This window comes from Hippopotamus amphibius, chromosome 17 (genome assembly GCF_030028045.1).
Source record: "Hippopotamus amphibius kiboko isolate mHipAmp2 chromosome 17, mHipAmp2.hap2, whole genome shotgun sequence".
In the NCBI taxonomy this organism is placed as follows: Eukaryota; Metazoa; Chordata; class Mammalia; order Artiodactyla; family Hippopotamidae; genus Hippopotamus; species Hippopotamus amphibius.
This window is the reverse complement of record NC_080202.1, coordinates 36,202,047-36,220,916: the sequence shown is the minus strand read 5'-3', so window position 1 is coordinate 36,220,916 and position 18,870 is coordinate 36,202,047. Positions and strand designations below refer to the sequence as shown.

General features: G+C 37.4%; 1 protein-coding gene across 2 annotated transcripts in view; it reads right to left on the bottom strand.

Annotated features, from left to right (window-relative positions):
* SPOP (speckle type BTB/POZ protein) overlaps positions 1-18,870 on the bottom strand; it is a 66,656-nt gene that overhangs the window by 27,456 nt on the left and 20,330 nt on the right. The window contains exon 2 of one of the 2 annotated variants that reach the window (XM_057716137.1): positions 4,816-4,861. The exons of the other annotated variant lie outside the window; for it this stretch is intronic. The gene's annotated coding sequence lies outside the window, so the exon portion shown is untranslated. The remainder of the gene's footprint in view (positions 1-4,815; positions 4,862-18,870) is intronic. 2 annotated transcript variants of the gene reach the window in all.

Sequence of the window (18,870 nt, the reverse complement as noted above, 5' to 3'; positions counted from 1 at the left end):
CTACTGAGCCTGCACTCTACAGCCTGTGAGCCGCAACTACTGAAGCCTGCGCGCCTAGAGCCCATGCTCCGCCACTGCAATAAGAAGCCTGTGCACAACAAGGAGTAGCCGCTGCTTGCCGCAACTAGAGAAAGCCTGTGAGCAGCAACAAAGACCCAACACAGCCAAATAAATAAATAAATAAAATTTTTTTAAAAAGATGCAAAAATATTGTGTGTGTGTATGTATATAAAATATCTCTATAAAGCTACACAAGACTCTAGGGACACTGGTTACTTCCAAGGAAGGAACTGGGTACTTGGGTGGGAAAGAATTTCCATTGTGTTCTCTTTTGTACTTACAGAATTTTGAACCATGTGAATATATTATCGAATAATGAATAAAAATATTTTAAAAGGAATTAGCAGACTTTACAATTAATTCTTCTAAGTTATGAGATGGCTTATAAATCAGACCCATATGAGAAACAAGACAGGAATTCTTCAGTGGCTTCCAGTGCTATCCAAATAAAATCTACCTTTTGTCACAACTGCCAAAGCTTCAGTGTACCTCCCTGACCTCATCTAACACTTACCCTTCTCAATCACCATGCTTTACTCACTCAGGCCTTTAATTCTACTTAGTGAACACATCAGGCTCTTTCCTCAGAATGGAAAGCTCTTTCTTCCCTCAGATCTTTTCATAACTGGCTCTTTCTTGTCATTTAGGTGTCCTATCAAATGTAATATCCTCAGAGAGGTCATCTCTGACCACCAGATCTAAAGCAGTTCCCAATTCTAGCCTGTCTCTTTCATCACATTACCCTATTTAAATTTCTTTTTTAAATAGCACTATCTGAAATTACCTTGTTTTTATATTCTTACTTGTCTATTGTCTTCCCCCACTAGAAGTTAAGCACAATGAGAGAACAGCATCCCCTGTGCCTAAAATGGTATCATAATAGGCACTCAATAAATATTTGTTCAATGAAATTGCTGTTGACTAACCAGACTACTGTCTTTTAGAATCCTATTTTTCCTTAATGAGCTCTAGTTAAAAGGTTAAACTTTGGGAGTTGCTGAATGAATAACAGCTATAGGACCAAGCATACTTTTAAAACAAGAAAATATTTTAAAAGGAAAACTATCAGTTGATCTCCAATTTTAAAGAATTAATTTAATACATTCCAAAACTACATTCTTCTTTGACTAAAAAAAAAATCCAAGAAAAGTTGGGAGAAAAGAGAAGTGTACAGGGCTAAATGGGACGCTCCTAAACCCACAAGACAACAGTAATATAAGCACATCTGCTAGGGTAAGTTGATCCTGAAAGAACCATTACAGCAGCTGTTAGAAACTCAGACAGGCCTCTCAGTTATTTCAAGTTAAATTCTATACAGTAAAATTACCATACATTGATAAAAATGAGGCAGATTCTCAGCATTTACCTACATCTGATCTATAATTTTCATAGCTGACGTGGGGTTTGATTCCCTTAAAACTGACACGTAGAGAAATGATAATTAACATTAAATATATACATGTGTAAACATGTGTATATATAAAAAGACAGACAGACAGATAGACAGACTTTTAAGACATGTCTAGACACACAACTAAGTTTTTTCTATACCAGGCTAAGATGCAGAACATATTTTCTACCATAGCCAACTATTTAGCTAAGAGTTCAATTGTTCTTGCAATTGTTGTGTATAAGGAAAACTTAGAAGAAACTATTGTATATGAGGAAAACTCAGAAACAAGTATAGTATTACATATGCATGTCAGTACCTTTAAGATTTTCCCAGTTTATAGATCTCTTAGGCGAGCATACACTCTGCAATGACTGTGAGGATTAGGTATGCTTTTGTACATAAGAAGGCTATTTTTCCTTCTCCTCAATCTAAGTGCTGTAAGATAGAGTTTTCTAGAAATAGCCTGGCTAGTAAGGCTCATCCAAAGTCAAAATGAAGATGAACAAGAAGATATGTGAAAGAATTTCAAGTCGTAGAAAGCAGAGGAATAAACAACAGACTGCTCCCACTGACTCCCAAACCTCAGCATGTGTTGGCTGTTTACAGCCGTACTGCCCTTCTCTGTAGGTTATAAATAACTACAAAGTGCCCTTGTCCCCAAGGAGACCTCAGCAGTCAGCTCAAAAGTTAGAATATGGAATAGTTCTCAATCTGGATGCAACTTTTCCAGTTAGAAGAAAAAAATCAAAGAGCAGAAAAATATATTGCCAATTTAAGTTAAGGGCTAGGGAATCATTCCCTCCCTCTAAAAACTATCCATTATGTAAGAGTAGTTGATATGGACATATTAGCATGATTCCCCACCCCAAAAATATGTTCAGGGAGAGCATGCTCTGTTTCAAATGCAGAGGTCTGTCCTGGAAAGAGGTATGTGCCACTATGTGCCATTCCACAGTCTTGTAGGATTGCATCTCCTTAGACCTTAAAAAGACTTCTTGAATTTTTGTTCTTTTTAATTTAGGCACAAATGATCACATCTACATAACAACAGAAAAGGAAAAAATTACAGTCTCTGCCTGAATGGAGGGTCCTGCAGAATAAACCACAGCGGCAACAAGCAAAGGTTTCACAGGGTCTGGGTTCTTTGCATCAGGTGATGTGCTGCTGTTGTTAATTACTAAACCCCTGCTAGGAAAACAAAAATGAAACAAAACAAAACAAAAAACCCCTCCTCCAGCTGCTTTTAAAAAAAAAAGGCAGAAAGAGTTCATTGGATTAAGCTTCTCCACACATCACTTTCAAAATCCATCATTTGGGAGATGTCTGAAATGAAACATGAATGCAAATCAGCAAACAAATCTGCCTATAAAGGGGCTATTTCACTTCAAAGCAGATCTCAGTTCCAAAGGAAAACACCTTTAGAAATGAACTTAGATAGGCAGAACCAAACCATCAGCAACTTCTATCTTTTCACAAATTATCATGTGTTGATTCCACTGAATGGCTTGGGCAAAAATCTCTACGGCCACAAAGAGCAAATTTAGGAAAGATAAAGATTTCAACACATCCCACATTTTGCCAAAGATTTCTACTCTAGGTTGCAAATATTTATTCTAAAACAAGAGCTGGAGCAGAATTTTAAAAAATAAGAAGGAAGAGGAAGAAGAAGAAGGAAAAAACTTTATGGTTAAGAAGACTCTATTTATTATATAATTATATTCCCAAAGCTGTTTTGAGATTTGAGAGGTTATAGTTTTTCACCTTCTCCCCTCAACTACAACTATGAAGAATCGTATAAAATCAAATACTAAACAGATGAATGACTTGGTCTTAATACAATTTAAACACGTCCAATTTGCAAGGAATTCAGAAACAAAAGAGTCATTTCATGAAACAAATAGGCAGAGGTTGCATAACCCCACAGGGTCCTCTGGCCTTTATAGAAGCCAAATTCAACAAGCAGTTCTTTTTGGCCATCAATGTTTTAGTCAAGCCATTTAAAAATATTTCTCGCTAACACAATTTGGCTACAGAAAGGGCCCAAGGAACGCATACGAAGGAAGAAATTCTAGATTGGTCTTAGGGTATATAATCTGGAATAACTTCATTAACTTAGAAGCTGAAAAGACCCACCTGCTCCAGAGGATCTGGTCTACTACAAAGACAACCAATTCTCTTCAGCATTTACTACTACAAACGATCAAGCAGTACAGAATTCAGTGTTCTCTGGCAACTCTTATCTTCATGAGTGACACTTAGACCTCCCCTACCTATGAAAGAGACTGAGGAATATGTATGCTTTACTCTTATTCTTTAAGTGTGGTCTTAAGAAATCTGATGGTTGTTTACACGGACCCATGTTCCTTACCCAGAAACCACCTGCAAAAAAGAAATTCTCCCTTCTTCTGAAGTTATTTAAAATAAGCCAATTTCTATGTTAATGTTAAGGTTCTAACTAAACTAAATGGGACAAAGGGTGAGCAGGAAGTTCTCAGTTTTAAGTGTTCATTCCAAAATTCATGACGCAAGAAAAAAGTAAAACCACACAGGCAGACAAAACAGGAGAAAGTTAGACAGAATGTCTGTCTTAACACAATTTCCTGGCTGCCGATGATTTGTCTCAGAATTGAAAAGATTAAAATGCAATAACACCTATTTTACCCAATAAAACTGTGTAAAAACATACATAAGCATTTGAGGCAAGAATCTCATATTATAAAGCAAAACTTCTAAGATACTAGACAGAATGGTTCATCTAAGTTAGTCCAGAAAGATCTAAGTTACCCATAGAGAGGTGAGCTCTAAGGTACATACACAAAGGCAATCTGCTCAGAATCAAACTCCTTTTATATGTAGAGTAAAATGAAGCCCATGAATAGCTTTAAGGTATCTCCTTTTACAGGCTGTAATTCAAAGTTCCCTGAAGATCTTTTCTAGGGAGAAAACTCTAAAGTTTCCATATCATGTATTATCCAAAAATTTAAATCCAAACATCTTGTCTCCTCTCCATCATTAGTGTTAAGCCTTATCCTATAGATAGTAGTCAGCAGAGAAGATGTGAATAAATAATGCTGGTTTACTCCAGGAAAGAATATTTAGAATAAAACCTCTTTTGAAACCATTTATGGAAAATGTTTCCTTAACACTGATTGTAATGCTCATTATTTAAAAAGAAAACAGAACTTACATGCTCATCTTATATGACTTCCAACTATACGTACTATTTGGACTGAAATGAAACAGTAGATTGCGCTCAAGATGTGCATTTTTTAAAGTCACGAAAAATATTTCTATGCTTTTCATTCCACTTCTGTCCTCATGATCTTAAACTATGTTTAAAATAAAACTATGTAAAAACTCACCAAGTCAGTAGGAAGACTCTAATTTGTCTTGTCTAACAGGAAATCTCTGTTGGAAATAGAGATGATGAATCAGACATAAGATTCTGAATCTCATACAAGTCTTTACTTACTTAGGCTATTCTGAAAAGGGAAAATCTTACAAAAGCAGGGGATACATTAGCTGGGATTTACTAGTCAAAATTACCATTCTTATATCTCATCACTAGTTCTGAGAGCTCTATTTTCTAGTCATCTCTCAAAAAGATTATACTTAGAAATTAAAATCAGAAAAATTCAAGTTAATTCCTCCAATGAACTGGCCCATGAGTACAGCAAAAATGAAATTAAGTGGCTTGCCCCGTGTCAACATTTATAAGAGGGGATCACTTCTGCCAGCTACTTCATAAAATGCTGAAAGAATTACTATCAAATTTTTATGTAAAATACCCTTTATAAAAAGTGCTCTGTGGGTCAGTTACATCAAAGCAAGATACATTTAAACAAAGCCTGTATTCTATGGTTTTAATAAATACCTGCCACACTGAAGTTGCTGTCAAAGACCAGACAGATATCTTAGCTAAACACCACCACCACCACCACCTTAAATAATCTACCATATCCTACAAAGTCATTCAAAACAGAAACAGGGATAAGAGTGGTTGCAAGGCTTCTAGCAGCATAACCTAGGCAGGAAATTCTGGTGCTATCTTCCTTTTTGTGGGAAAATGAAGTACTGCATACATTTTGGGTGAGTCTTCAAAAACAGAATCTCTTCCTGAAAATGTAAATGCTATCTTTAACTGGTACACTGCTACAAATAAGCTCCTCTTATTTTGATTAACCAAGTCTAGTTAATATCAGTAATGGAATGAGCCCTCACCGAAAACTGTACTAAACTACTGACTCTAAAACAGGACAAGTCATTATGAGATGATTTAGAGTAGCAGGAGTCAGGCTGAATTCATTTAACAGATATTTACCACACACCAACTGTATTTAAGGTTTTGGTTTCTCAGTTAATTTGCTAGAATGAACACTTTTAGGCCTAGAGAATTGGCAAAATTTAGTCTGACAATACTGATAAGGACTGGGAGGAACAGGAACACTTTCACTGTTGGTAGGATGACAAATTAGTACAACTACTTTGGAAAATGTTTTTTCTTATCTAATAAAACTAAAGATCCAACAATTTCACCCCCAAATATGGCCCACATAAAGTCCTGCACATGTCCATCAGCGTAAATAAATGAGAACATTCACAACGGCAGAGTTCCTAACAGCCAAAAACATTAACAGTACAATGGATACACAAACTGTGGTATATTCATGACAGGGTGCTACATGGCAACGAAATTACAGTTCTACATAACAACATGGATGAACTTCACAAACGTACTTAAGTTCTGAAAGATGACATAAAAGAACACAATGAGTATTATTCCATTTAATGTATATAAAGTTCAAAAACAGACAAAACTAAGTTATATTGGTTTGCAATGAATTCTAGGTGGCAAAATCACAAAGAAAGGGAAACTACTATCACAAATGTCAGATTAGTGATACCTCTGAGCAATGGTATGGGTTATGATCTAGAAGGGACACACAACACAGCAAGCTTCTTCTGGGTGCTGGCAATGATATATTTCTAGGTCTAACTGGTGGTTACAGAAGTACTTGCTTTTTATAATTAATCTTTAAACTATACAGTTATGTTTTGTGTACTTTCTATGGGTTATATTTCATAATAAAAATGCATTAAAATAAAATCGTAATTTAAAATGCAATAAAACATGGAATAAAATAACCCAACAGACCAGTGGTCTCCAACCTTTTTGGCACCAGGTACCAGTTTCGTGGAAGACAAATTTTCCACAGACGGTGGGGAGGAGATGATTCAGGCAGTAATGCGAGCAATAGGGGTGATGGAGAGCAAAGGGGTGATGGAGAGCAATGGGAGGGATGGAGAGCAGCAGATGAAGCTTCACTCTCTGTCTGCCCGCTCACCTCCTAACAGGCTGTGGACCAGTGCCCCGAGGCTGGGGACTCCTGCAATAGTATGTGTGTGTGTATACATGTGTATGCATATATCTCCTGCAATGTCTAAGGGTGAATATAGTGTCTTGCACAGAATATACCCTTGATTTTTTTTTTTTTTTCAAGACAGTTCAGGATGAGAACTCAGTAATAAAGCACAGCCACCCAGAAATGAATATAGACTGGCTTTCCTATTATATTTAGGAATTTAAATATAATACCTTTCTCTAAATTTAAATGTAATACCTAAGATCTGTATTCCTGGGAAATTTTCAGGACTGACACAAATATTTAAATCTATGTATGACTACTCATTAGGAGCCATTGGTTGCTACCAAGATTATTGTAAGAAACAAACACAAGCTTTTCAAAAAGCAAAGCCAGGACACAACTGTTTTTTGGTATTACCTTCTTAGTTTAATCATGGCCTCTGATGGAACCTCCAATGAGTTCCATCTCACTATGAGTAAAAGCCAAAGTCTTGACAATAACTGAAAAGTCTCTGCACAATCTGGACCTCATTACCTCTCTGGCCTCATCTCCAATTATGTTCTCCAGAGTTCACTGTATTCCAGCCACAATGCCCTTCTTTGCTGCTGTTCCTCAGACAGAATAGGCTCATTCCTGCCTTAGGGCTTTGTGCTTGCCCGTTTTTCTACCTGGATAACTCTTCCCCAAGGTATTCTCTTGGTGTTCTCCACCATTGTTGGGGCTTTCCCTAATAATCACCACCTCTGCGAGGCCTTTCCTGACACCCTTAAACATATCATCTCCTCCTCCCACAGCCACAATCCTATTTCTCCTTCATTGCTTCATTTTTTTCTATAGCACATAAAGTCATCTACCACACTTTACCTGAGATGTAAGAAGGCAGACTCTTGTCTGTTTTGTTGCTGTACCCAGACAGTGTCTGGCATATGGAAGACCAGAAATGAATACTTATTTAGTAAGTAACTGAATTAATATTCTCTTCTTTTGGATTACTATCCTTAAAAGATAAGACAATAACTTTATACACTTAAAAAAAGGTTTCCCCGCTCTGTAAGTCAAATTTATTAACAAAGTTGTTTTACTAACAAGTTTCAGATTTATGCTCTTGTTAGTACTGAGTCACAGGTAAGACTTATAAAATAAAAAGCTGATACAAACTAAACCGCATTTTCCCCTAAAACAAATGTGCAGTGCATGTTTTGATGATGACAACGCTGGGAGAGCCCAGAGAGACAACAGCTCTCCCGCACTGCTGTTTCGGGTGAACGCTGCCATAACCACTACGGGAATTACTCAACAAGATGTAGCATGAAGACTGAGTGATTGCTTCTTTTAGTTACACTTTTTGTTATTTTAAAGTTGTTTTTTAAATGAGCATATTTTCTTTAAAATCAGGAAAAAAGGTGTTTTAAATAAAGAATTACTCAAACAAATATAATTTCAAGAAGAAGGTTCTTTATATTATATTCTGATGCCCACTGAAACAGTAAAGTCTTGAAATATCCCAAGACAATGACTACAGTTAGAAGAAAAAATTATTTTTGACTTAGGAACTAAAACTTTTTATAGCAGAGTTTCCAGAGTGGAAGGGAAAACAAAACTGCATAGTGTTAGTGTTTTTATTCTAAAGAAAGATTTAAAATGGAAACATTTTTCTGCAGCATAAAACATGGGATTGACATGATAAAGAGCCAGGTAAGGAACTCCATTCAAACTTAATTATTACAACATAAGGAAGACAATTCACTGAACAAAACTGCCTACTGGGTGATTAGACAGATACTTCTGAGCATACAGATAGAGCTTATACTTTTGGTGGAATACTTTACCTAAAATAAAGCCAGAATTAGCCTAGATCCAAAGGTTACTTTCCAACCACAACTTGTGGCCTGAACCATATCCTAGGACATAAACAAATCTGAAAGAAAATACACAGGCACCTGATATTCTACAGTTATATTTATTACTAAGATTTCCATTTTAAGGTAATATCAATTGCTTTTAAAAATACTTAGCACATAAATTCTTACAGATAGTTGATAACATTCAAGAAAAGAATTCCTACTCAAACACTTCAGCAGGCAGAGTGTATTGTCAGAGAAGAGTAACTGTTATCATTTGCAACACTTTAGCATTCCAAGTGCTCAAAGCTCTGAACAGGATCTACCTTTAAAGTGGAAAAAAACCTCATGGAACATAAAAATTAAAAATATATCCAACCTCACAATAATGACTAAAGTATAGCGGGTTAAAGACTCCAGGAAAAAAATATAAATGAAAACCACTGGCCACTGAAACATATGATCCCTGAACAAAATTTATCTGTAGGAATTCTAATCTAAGGTAAAGGCTTACAGTTTTAAAACGTTTGATTTGGCTAAGAATGAGCCAAGAAACTCTTTCGTAAATATCAGCTACAATTGGATCATGCTGAATTTATAAGACAGTATAAGAATTGCATGAACCGGATTGGAGATCACTAAATACTACTTCTATATTTAATGGGTAGGAAGTACCCCAGGAGTTAAAAAGTAACAAAAGAAAACATATAAGGGAGAAAGGGAAAAGGTAAGTAGTTACTGATGTTTATGAAAATCAGCTACTGGATATGAGACAATAAAAATACAAAATATTAAATGCAAACATTGCTAAGTGTATCAGAGGCCAAAAAGAATCCATAGGAAAAGAACATTTCAGAGCCTCTGGCCTTAGTAATAGAAAACTGGCACTCGAGTTATGGAAGGTTTTCCTCATCCCTCCCTCTCCTTCAGATGATGATCAGATGATGATCACAAACTGGTGAACCAAATGGGAGAATTCAAATAGGATATTTACGACAAACTACCAAAGCAATAACAAGGAAGGAGGAGGAAAAGGAAAAAACCATATGAAGTGGTTGTTCACTGAAGTTTTGTCTGTAATGGCAAAAAACTGGAAACAATTTAAATCATCCACCAAAGGGGTTTGGGAAAACTGAAGTATTGAAACAGAGAAATAAAAAAATAAAACAGCTAAAATGAGGGACCCAGATCTATGTATATCCGGATGGACAGATCTTGAAAAACAATGAAAAAAAATGACTGCAATAGTATTTATTGATACATTCACACACACTCTGCATTGGATACACACTAAATTCATGGTCACAGTCTGTCTCCAGGGAGTGAGGTGGGAAAAAGAACTGAGAAAGTAAATGAAGAGGACTTCGGCTGAAGATGTCACAATCTCTCTACTTTTTGCTTGGCTTTTTTTTCCCCAAAAAACAATAAATTCAGAAGCAAAAGTAGATTAGAAAAGCTTTAAAAAATCAACATCAGAGCAATATTTTAAGTATACAATAATGCAGTCTGAATCAAACCAAAAAAGCCAATGAATTTAGTCCAGATCTTCTCAATAATAAAAAATCTACTCTTGGTGAAATATCTTCCCCACTTGATGAGAATATAGCACCGGGGTTACTTAAGCACAGGGAGTAAAGAGACTGACTTTATATACTTCAGTAACAAAGCACATTTTAAATAAGAGTAACACTCATAGTAACCCAGCATATCCTAAGAGAGACTGTCAGACCTCACAAAGGAGTATGCTTCCACAAAGCACCTTCTCCTTCTTCTCCAACATCTACCTCTAATCTCTGAAAACCTGTCCTCTATCTTTACCTAATTTTACTCACTCTCCTCTAAGACCAACCAACCCCTCCTTCAATCACCTCAAAGTATAGTACCTGAACTCAAAGACAGATTTTTTAAAAGAAAACTTGAAACTTTTGGAAATGATTTACATGCTTTTTCTCCTCTTTCAAAATCTGTTTTTCCTCCCTCTTGCTTCACTTTTTCCATTCCCCAACCTGTTTTTTTCCTTCTTTTCTCTTGCTGACCAACAGTTGCTTTCAACTTCTAGCAAGACTCTGGCATGTTTATACTTTTCCCTTCTTAAGCAAAAGATACTCCAAGTAAACCAAACAAAATCTCACTCCACAGCCCCTAAAGAGCAAATAAAGAGGGGAAAACTTAAAGTAAAAAATACTAACCATATTTTGCTGTCTTTCATTTTCATTATGGCTAGGAATAAAGTTCTAACTACCAAATAAGAGAGCAAAACCAAACTTATACGTTTTATCATCCTCACAGCATTTATCTGGGGTCCTCTGTTTCACAAGTCACTTTGGTTAAGAATGATAAGGCCACTTAGAACAGGTCTGTAAAGTTGAGTACTACAACCTAATGGAAACCATAACCTCAAGATTCACAGTCGAGATAAAACTGAAGCACTCCCACCCCCATCTTCCTTGCCTTTTTTTTTTTGGTAATGCTAATCCTCTCTGTACCTTTCAAATTTTAGCTTATACACTGTCAAAGCGAGCACTTCCCCGTCTTTTTTTTTTTTTAAGAACTTTTATTGAGATACAGTTAACAGACAATAAACAGAATATATTTAGAGTGTACAATTTGGTATCCTAATCTCCCAATTCATCCCCACCCCCAACCCTCCCCGCTTTTCCCATTTGGTGTCCATGTCTGTTCTCTACAACTGTGTCTCTATTTCTGCCTTGCAAACCGGTTGATTTGTACCATTTTTCTATAGTCCACATATGTGTTATTATACGATATTCGTTTTTCTCTTTCTGACTCATTTCACTCTGTATGACAGTCTCTAGGTCCATCCATGTCTCTACAAATGTCCCTGTTTGTCTACTAACTTTGGGTTTTGTTTGCTCTTCTTTCTTTAGTTTCTTTAGGTGTAAGGTTAGATTGTTTATTTGGGATTTTTCTTGTTTCTTGAGGTAGGATTGTATTGCTATAAACTTCCCTCTTAGAACTGCCTTTGCTGCATCCCATAGGCTTTGGATCACTGCGTTTTCATTGTCATTTGTCTCTAGGTATTTTCGGATTTCCTCTTTGATTTCTTCAGTGATTTCTTGATTATTTAGTAGCGTACTGTTTAGCCTCCATGTGTTTGTGTTTTTTACAGTTTTTTTCCAGTAATTGATTTCTAATCTCCTAGTGTTGTGGTCAGAAAAGATGCTTGAAATGACTTCAATTTTCTTGAATTTACCAACACTTGATTTATGACCCAAAATGTGATCTATCCTGGAGAATGTTCCATGTGCACTTTAGAAGAATGTATAATCTGCTGTTCTGGGATGGTATGTCCTATAGATATCTATTAAATCAAGCTGATTTATTGTGTCATTTAAAGCTTGTGTTTCCTTATTAATTTTCTGTGTGGATGATCTGTCCATTGGTGTAAGTGGGGTGTTAAAATCCCCCACTATGATTGTGTTACTGTCGATTTCCTCTTTCATAGTTGTTAGCATTTGCCTTATGTATTAAGGTACTCCTATACTGGGTTGCATATATATTTATAATTGTCATCTCCTCTTCTTGGATTGATCCCTCGATCTTTATGTAATGTCCTTTCTTGCCTCTTGTAACATTTTTTAAAGTTTATTTTTTCTGATATGAGTATTGCTACTTCAGCTTTCTTTTGATTTCCATTTGCATGGAATATCTTTTTCCATCCCCTCACTTTCCACCTGTATGTGTCCCCAGGTCTGAAGTGGGTCTCTTGTAGAAAGCATATATACGGGTCTTGTTTTTGTATCCATTCAGCCAGTCTGTGTCTTCTGGTTGGTGCATTTAGTCCATTTACATTCAAGGTAATTATCGACATGTATGTTCCTATTATCATTTTCTTAATTGTTTTGTTGCTGTTTTTGTAGGTCCTTTTCTTCTCTTATGTTTCCCACTTAGAGAAGTTCCTTTAGCATTTGTTGTAGGGCTGTTTTGGTGGTGCTGAATTCTCTTAGCTGTTGCTTGTCTGTAAAGCTTTGGATTTCTCCATTGAATCTGAATGAGATCCTTGCTGGGTAGAGTATTCTTGGTTGTAGGTTCTTCCCTTTCATCACTGTAAATATATCATGCCACTCCCTTCTGGCCTGCAGAGTTTCTGCTGAGAAATCAGCTGTTACCCTTATGGGAGTTCCCTTGTATGTTATTTGTCATTTTTCCCTTGTTGCTTTTAATAACTTTTCTCTGTCTTTAATTTTTGTCAATATGACTACTATAATGTCTTGGCATGTTTCTCCTTGGGTTTATCCTGCCTGGGACTCTCTGCGCTTCCTGCACTTGGCTAGCTATTTCCTTTCCCATGTTAGGGAAGTTTTCAACTATAATCTCTTCCAGTATTTTCTTGGGTCCTTTCTCTCTCCTTTCTCCTTCTGGGACCCCTATAATGAGAATGTTGGTGCATTTAACATTGTCCCAGAGGTCTCTTAGGCTGTCTTCAGTTCTTTTCATTCTTTTCTCTTTATTCTTTTCTGCATCAGTGATGATCACCATTCTGTCTTCCAGCTCACTTATTTGCCCTTCTGCCTCAGTTAATCTGCTATTGGTTCCTTCCAGTGTATTTTTCATTTCAGTTATTGTGTTGCATATCTCTGTTTGTTTGCTCTTTAATTCTTCTAGGTCTTTGGTAAACTTTTTGATCTTTGCATCTAGTCTTTTTTCAAAGTCCTGGATCATCTTCACCATCATTATTCTGAATTCTTTTTCTGGAAGGGTGCCTATCTCCTCTTCATTTGGTTGTTTTTCTGGGGTTTTATCCTGTCCCTTCATCTGGTAAAGTCCTCTGCTTTTTCATTTTCTCTTTCTGTGGCTGTGGTTTTCAGTTCCACAAGATGAAATACTGCTGATACTGCTTGATACTGCTGTCTGCCCTCTTGTGGAGGAAGCTATGTAGGAGGCTTGTGGGTGCTTCCTGATGGGAAGGACTGATGGTGGGTAGGGCTGGGTGGGCAGAGCTCAGTAAGAGTTTAATCTGATTTGGTGGGCAGAGCTCAGTAAAACTTTAATCTGCTTGTCTGCCAATGGGTGGAGCTGTGTTCCCACCCTGGTGGTCATTTGGCCTGAGGCCACCTAGCACTGGAGCCCACAGGCTCTTTGGTGGGGCTAATGGCAGGCTCTGGGAGGGCTCATGCCAATGAGCACTTCCTAGAACCCCTGCCACCAGTGCCCCCATCTCCTCAGTGAGCCACAGCTGCCCCCCACCTCTGCAGGCAACCCCCTAACATCAGCAGGTAGGTCTGGTTCAGTCTCCTATGGGGTCACTGCTCCTTCCCCCTGGGTCCTGGTGAGCATACATTTTTGTGTGCCCTCCAAGAGTGGAGTCTCTGTTTCCCCCAGTCCTGTGAAAGTCCTGCAATCAAATCCCGCTGGCTTTCAAAGTCTGATTCTCTGGGGATTCCTCCTCCCGTTGCTGGACCCCGAGGTTGGGAAACCTGATGTGGGGCTCAGAACCCTCACTTTAGTGGGTGGACTTCTGCGGTATAACTGTTCTCCAGTTTGTGAGTCACCACACAGCATTTATAGGATTTGGTTTTAACGCAATTGTGCCCCTCCTACCGTCTCATTGTGGCTTCTCCTTTGTCTCTGGATGTGGGCTGTCTTTTTTGGTGAGTTCCAGTGTCTTTCTGTGGATGATTGTTGAGCAGTTAGTTGTAATCCCGGTGCTCTTGCAAGAGGTAGTGAGCGCACGTCCTCCTCCGCCATCTTGATCCTATCACTCCAGCTCAGCTCTTCCTTGTCTTCTTTAAAAGGACTTTTAAGGTCCTTTTGTGGTAAATGCTTTAAGTGATATAACCATTCCCTCACAAGCAGCATTCAGTGCTTCACCATCTTCAAAGTACTGTGACATTCATGATCTTATTTGGGATTTTTTAACAGGCATGCAGCGCAAGTATTTTACAAATAAGAAAACAGAAGCTCAAAAGGTTACAATCTATCATGGCTACATGGCTATTAAGGGGGCTGAGTTCAGAGCTGAAGTCTTTCAATTTCTAATCCAATACCTTAATTCCTGTGACTAGGTGATTCTTAGATCAGGTATTATTCAACATGGAAGAGCTGGAAAAACACCCGACAGAAGATACAGCTATATACCCTAGCTTTCAATTCTGATGTAGTTTTCAAGTGGCAACTCTGTTGAACACTATGCTCTTTTGTTCTAACAAAACACTATTATTAATGACACCTGGGCAAACCGTTGATAGGCTCATGCCTACTCTCAAGACTAGACGCTGGGACTAAATCATATATCCTAATACTTTTTTAATGACTTTCCATATTTTAGCACCTAATCATCATTAATTTTTAAAAATAAAATATCTACTGTTCTAACATGCCGGAGTATTTTCTAGTCTGAGTTTACAAAAAACCAGTCTTTTCCCCAGGAGATCTCTCTCTCCTTTGCCACAAGCTTACAGAATTAAAAAGCACAATTTCTATCATTCCTTAATTAGATTCATTTGAGAAGTCTAACAGGGCTAAAACACTGAATGGCACCATCTTCCATCCAGTTGCTCAAGCCAAAACCCCTATCTTTTCATATCCCGTCTATCACCGAGTCCTGTCGGCTGTCCTGCTTCCTAACACAGTCCACATTTATCCATTTCAAATCTTATCCATTTCTGTGCAGTTTTCTCTCATCTGAACCAGTGTTAACTGGTGTCTAACTGATCTTCCAGCTTCCTCTGTAGCACAATCTATTTGCCACAGAGCAGCCATAATGAACTTTTAAAAAGGTAAATCAGATCATGTTACTCTTCCATTTAACCACACTGAGAATAAAATTCAGTCTCTTTACCTAACCCCATAGGGTCCTACAAAAACTGGCCCATTATGCCAAATTCATTACCTACCCCTCACTCCAAACACACTGGCCTTCTTTCTATAAATAAGGCAAGCCTGTTTCCGTCTCAGGGCCTTAGCACTATCTTCCCTCAGCCTGGAAGACTCTTCCAGTTATTCACATTGCTTGCTTTTTGTTATCTATGTTTAGCTCAACACTCACCTCTTCTAAAAAAGGCCTTCTGGGGATTTCTCTGGTGGTCAGTGCGTAAGACTCTGAGCTCCCAAGGCAGGGGGCCCAGGTTCCATCCCTGGTCTAGGAACCAGATCCTGCGCGCATGCCACAACTAAGAAGTTCACATGCCGCAATTAAGACCCAGTGCAGCCAAAATAAATAAATAAATATTTTTAAAATAAATAATTAATTAAAAAGGCCTTCTGTGATCATAGTCAAAAGTAGCAGCCCCATCCCTACTCTTCCATAGATTTGTTTTGTGCGACTTAATCCTCCACACTGTCTACACTTTACACAGCCTGATCATCTTCTGAGTGTACTGACATTCTGGTCCGGCAAATCTCAAACTCAGAACCTAGACAGTGGGTGCTCTGCTGAGATAATGCCCAATTCAAAGTCAAAAGCAGCCCCCTCGTCTTTTTCTTGTTTGCGTCCAACAGAAACTCAAACTTTTTTTCTTTTGGGTATAAAAATTTTTAACAAAGCCATCCTTGATCTTTGAAAAGTTTCTTATCATATCCACTTAGGCTTCTCTTTTTAAAAATTATAGTATCGGGCTTCCTAGGTGGCGCAGTGGTTAAGAATCCGCCTGCCAATGCAGAGGTCATGGGTTCGATCCCAGCTCCAGGAAGATCCCACATGCCGCGGAGCAACTAAGCCCGTGTGCCAAAAAAATAAATACAAAAAAAAGTTTAAAAAAAAAAAAAATTATAGTATCAAGCCTATAGACTCTGTCTTGCTTTAAAGAAATCACTCATTTTTTTGACCACTAAGCCTTATTCTGTAGTACACAGTTTCTTTTCTATCAATTAAGGAAAACAACTGATCACAATGGGACTGGGAGCTGAAATCTGAGATGGGAAATTGGCTTACAAATAGAAAAATAAAAGGTAGATATAAAAGCATTTTTGGAGATGGAGACATAAATAATAACAAATATCTTTTGAGTGATATTGTAAAAAAACAAGAAAACTTGCTAATACTACTTAACTCTTCAGGAGTAAAAGAGTGAAGTAATCTGAGTAAAGTGAAGGGAGTTCTCTGCTATTAGCCAGAATACTCTGAGGGCAAGGGACTTGTACCCAGAGAATCCTGTATTGTGCCTGGCACATAGAAGGTGCTTCATAAACACCTGGTGAATAAAGGAATTAGCAAAATATTCTAGAGATATAAAAGGATTTAATGAACATCCAGTAAAATGATTGTTTTACAGATTTTCCAGTCTTATCTAATGTGACTTCAAATTAAGTCAACTGTCAAGATACCCAATTCTACTGCTCAGTCTACATTTGCAACAGAATTAAAGTGGCTATAGAAACTGGATTCCTCCCCAAGGATGTGAGGTTACAAAGATAAATTTCCAACTCTCTTTGTTCTTGGCCCTCTGTAACCTCTTCTTCCCTTCAACTCAACCAAACCTTAACTGATTAAAACTACACAGATATGATTTGACTCTGATCCTCAAGGTGTAAAAAGGCTCCTTTACTCAATTTCCTGAAAACCCTTTCCTCAAAGCAACAAGTCATCTTATTAGCTGAATAAATTATTAGCAAACAGAGGTCCCATTTTGGGAGAGACTTATGGTTTATTTAAACGTTGGAAGACTAAGTTTTTCCCACCTGTACAACTAGTAGAGTCACAGCAAAAACAGATTTTTATCCGAAGTCCAACAACAACTCTTAGCATTAATAAATGTGTTTCCATTGCTTGGGCCCTAAAGTCAATCAACCATAAAAAATAGTCACTGAATGCAGTTTGGATGTCCAGTCCCATGTTGAACCACCAGCCTTCACCACTACCAATTTCTTTGCTTGGTTTGAATTAAGAGAAAATGTTTCTGGCCTTGAAGAGCCAGGAAAAGGTTCAACTTACAGTTAAAAGAAGAACTCCTATTTTCAAGAACTGAGAGTTCCTCCTCAATATATAAATTTTCCTCCTTTAAACAATTTCCCTACCATCCTTCTCAGCATACTTGGCGTTAAATAGCAAGCCATTTAGAAGACACTAAAATTATTTCTCCATCTATTCACCCCTGGAAACTAGATGGAACAAAAACTCCATAAAATCAATTTTAAAAATCTAATAGTCAGCTAGTACTCAAATCAAAAAGGGAAGCTTTGGACTCTAGACACAAATTCATTTCAAATATCAAAAACTTGCAGAAACAAACTCACTTTTAAGGAAAAGTTACAAAATGTAGGTAAGAGTTAACACTACCACTTTACCTTTATTGTCTTACAAAGGTCAACATTTTATTGAGTCTTTCAAAATCAATTCTTCACAATGAGAAATGGACATCAGTTAAGTAAATCATTAGAATAAGAACAGAACAAGTCAATATATTCATAAGCTCTTGCCGTCCTTGGGACTTGAATTCTAGTGTAGGCTTTGCAGATACTTTACTAAATCTAAGTTTTCTTATATTTAAATTGAGGGCAACTGTCCAAGGCTCTCCAAAGTGCCTTCCCGAGCTAAAGTTCTATGATCCTTTCGAAAAACTGTTAAAAGTACATCTACCTCTCTTCATATATGCTTTTTAAAAACTAAAAGCAATACATATTCGGTATAATTCAAAAGTTATAGGAAGCTATAATTGAAAAGTAAAAGTTACCGTCCAGACACCCAAATCCTCTTCCTAAGACTAAAGACTGCCACTGTTTTCTTTTGTATCCTCAGAAACAAGCAAAAAAGCACACAAAACCCAAAAAAGGCATGTACCTGCAAACAGACACACATACACACACAAATACACACACACACACACACACACACACACTCTCTCCCTCTCTCATACTCCTTGAGGGGTACATACACACCTTAATCTTTCCAAAGGTTGCAAAGAATTCCACTGTACCCTGCTGTGTGGTTTTTGGTTTTCGCTATTGCAAACAACACATAAATGCAAGCAAGCTCAAGTCTAAGCATTGTTTATTTTAACAGGTAATGCCAAACTGCTCAACAAAATGTTGTACCAATACATACTCCCCACATGACTGACTCCTCAATTCTCCCACACCTTTGAGTACAAGGAAGCACAAAGAGTATGTGAGAGTAACCTGTACTGCAGATTCTATGAATTCCAAGGAGACCAAGTTCTATTTTAGATCAGGATGTGGATTTAATAGCACATGTGGCTAAATTCCTCCACATTTAATTTGGCCACTTTCACCCAGAGATAGTTATCAGTAC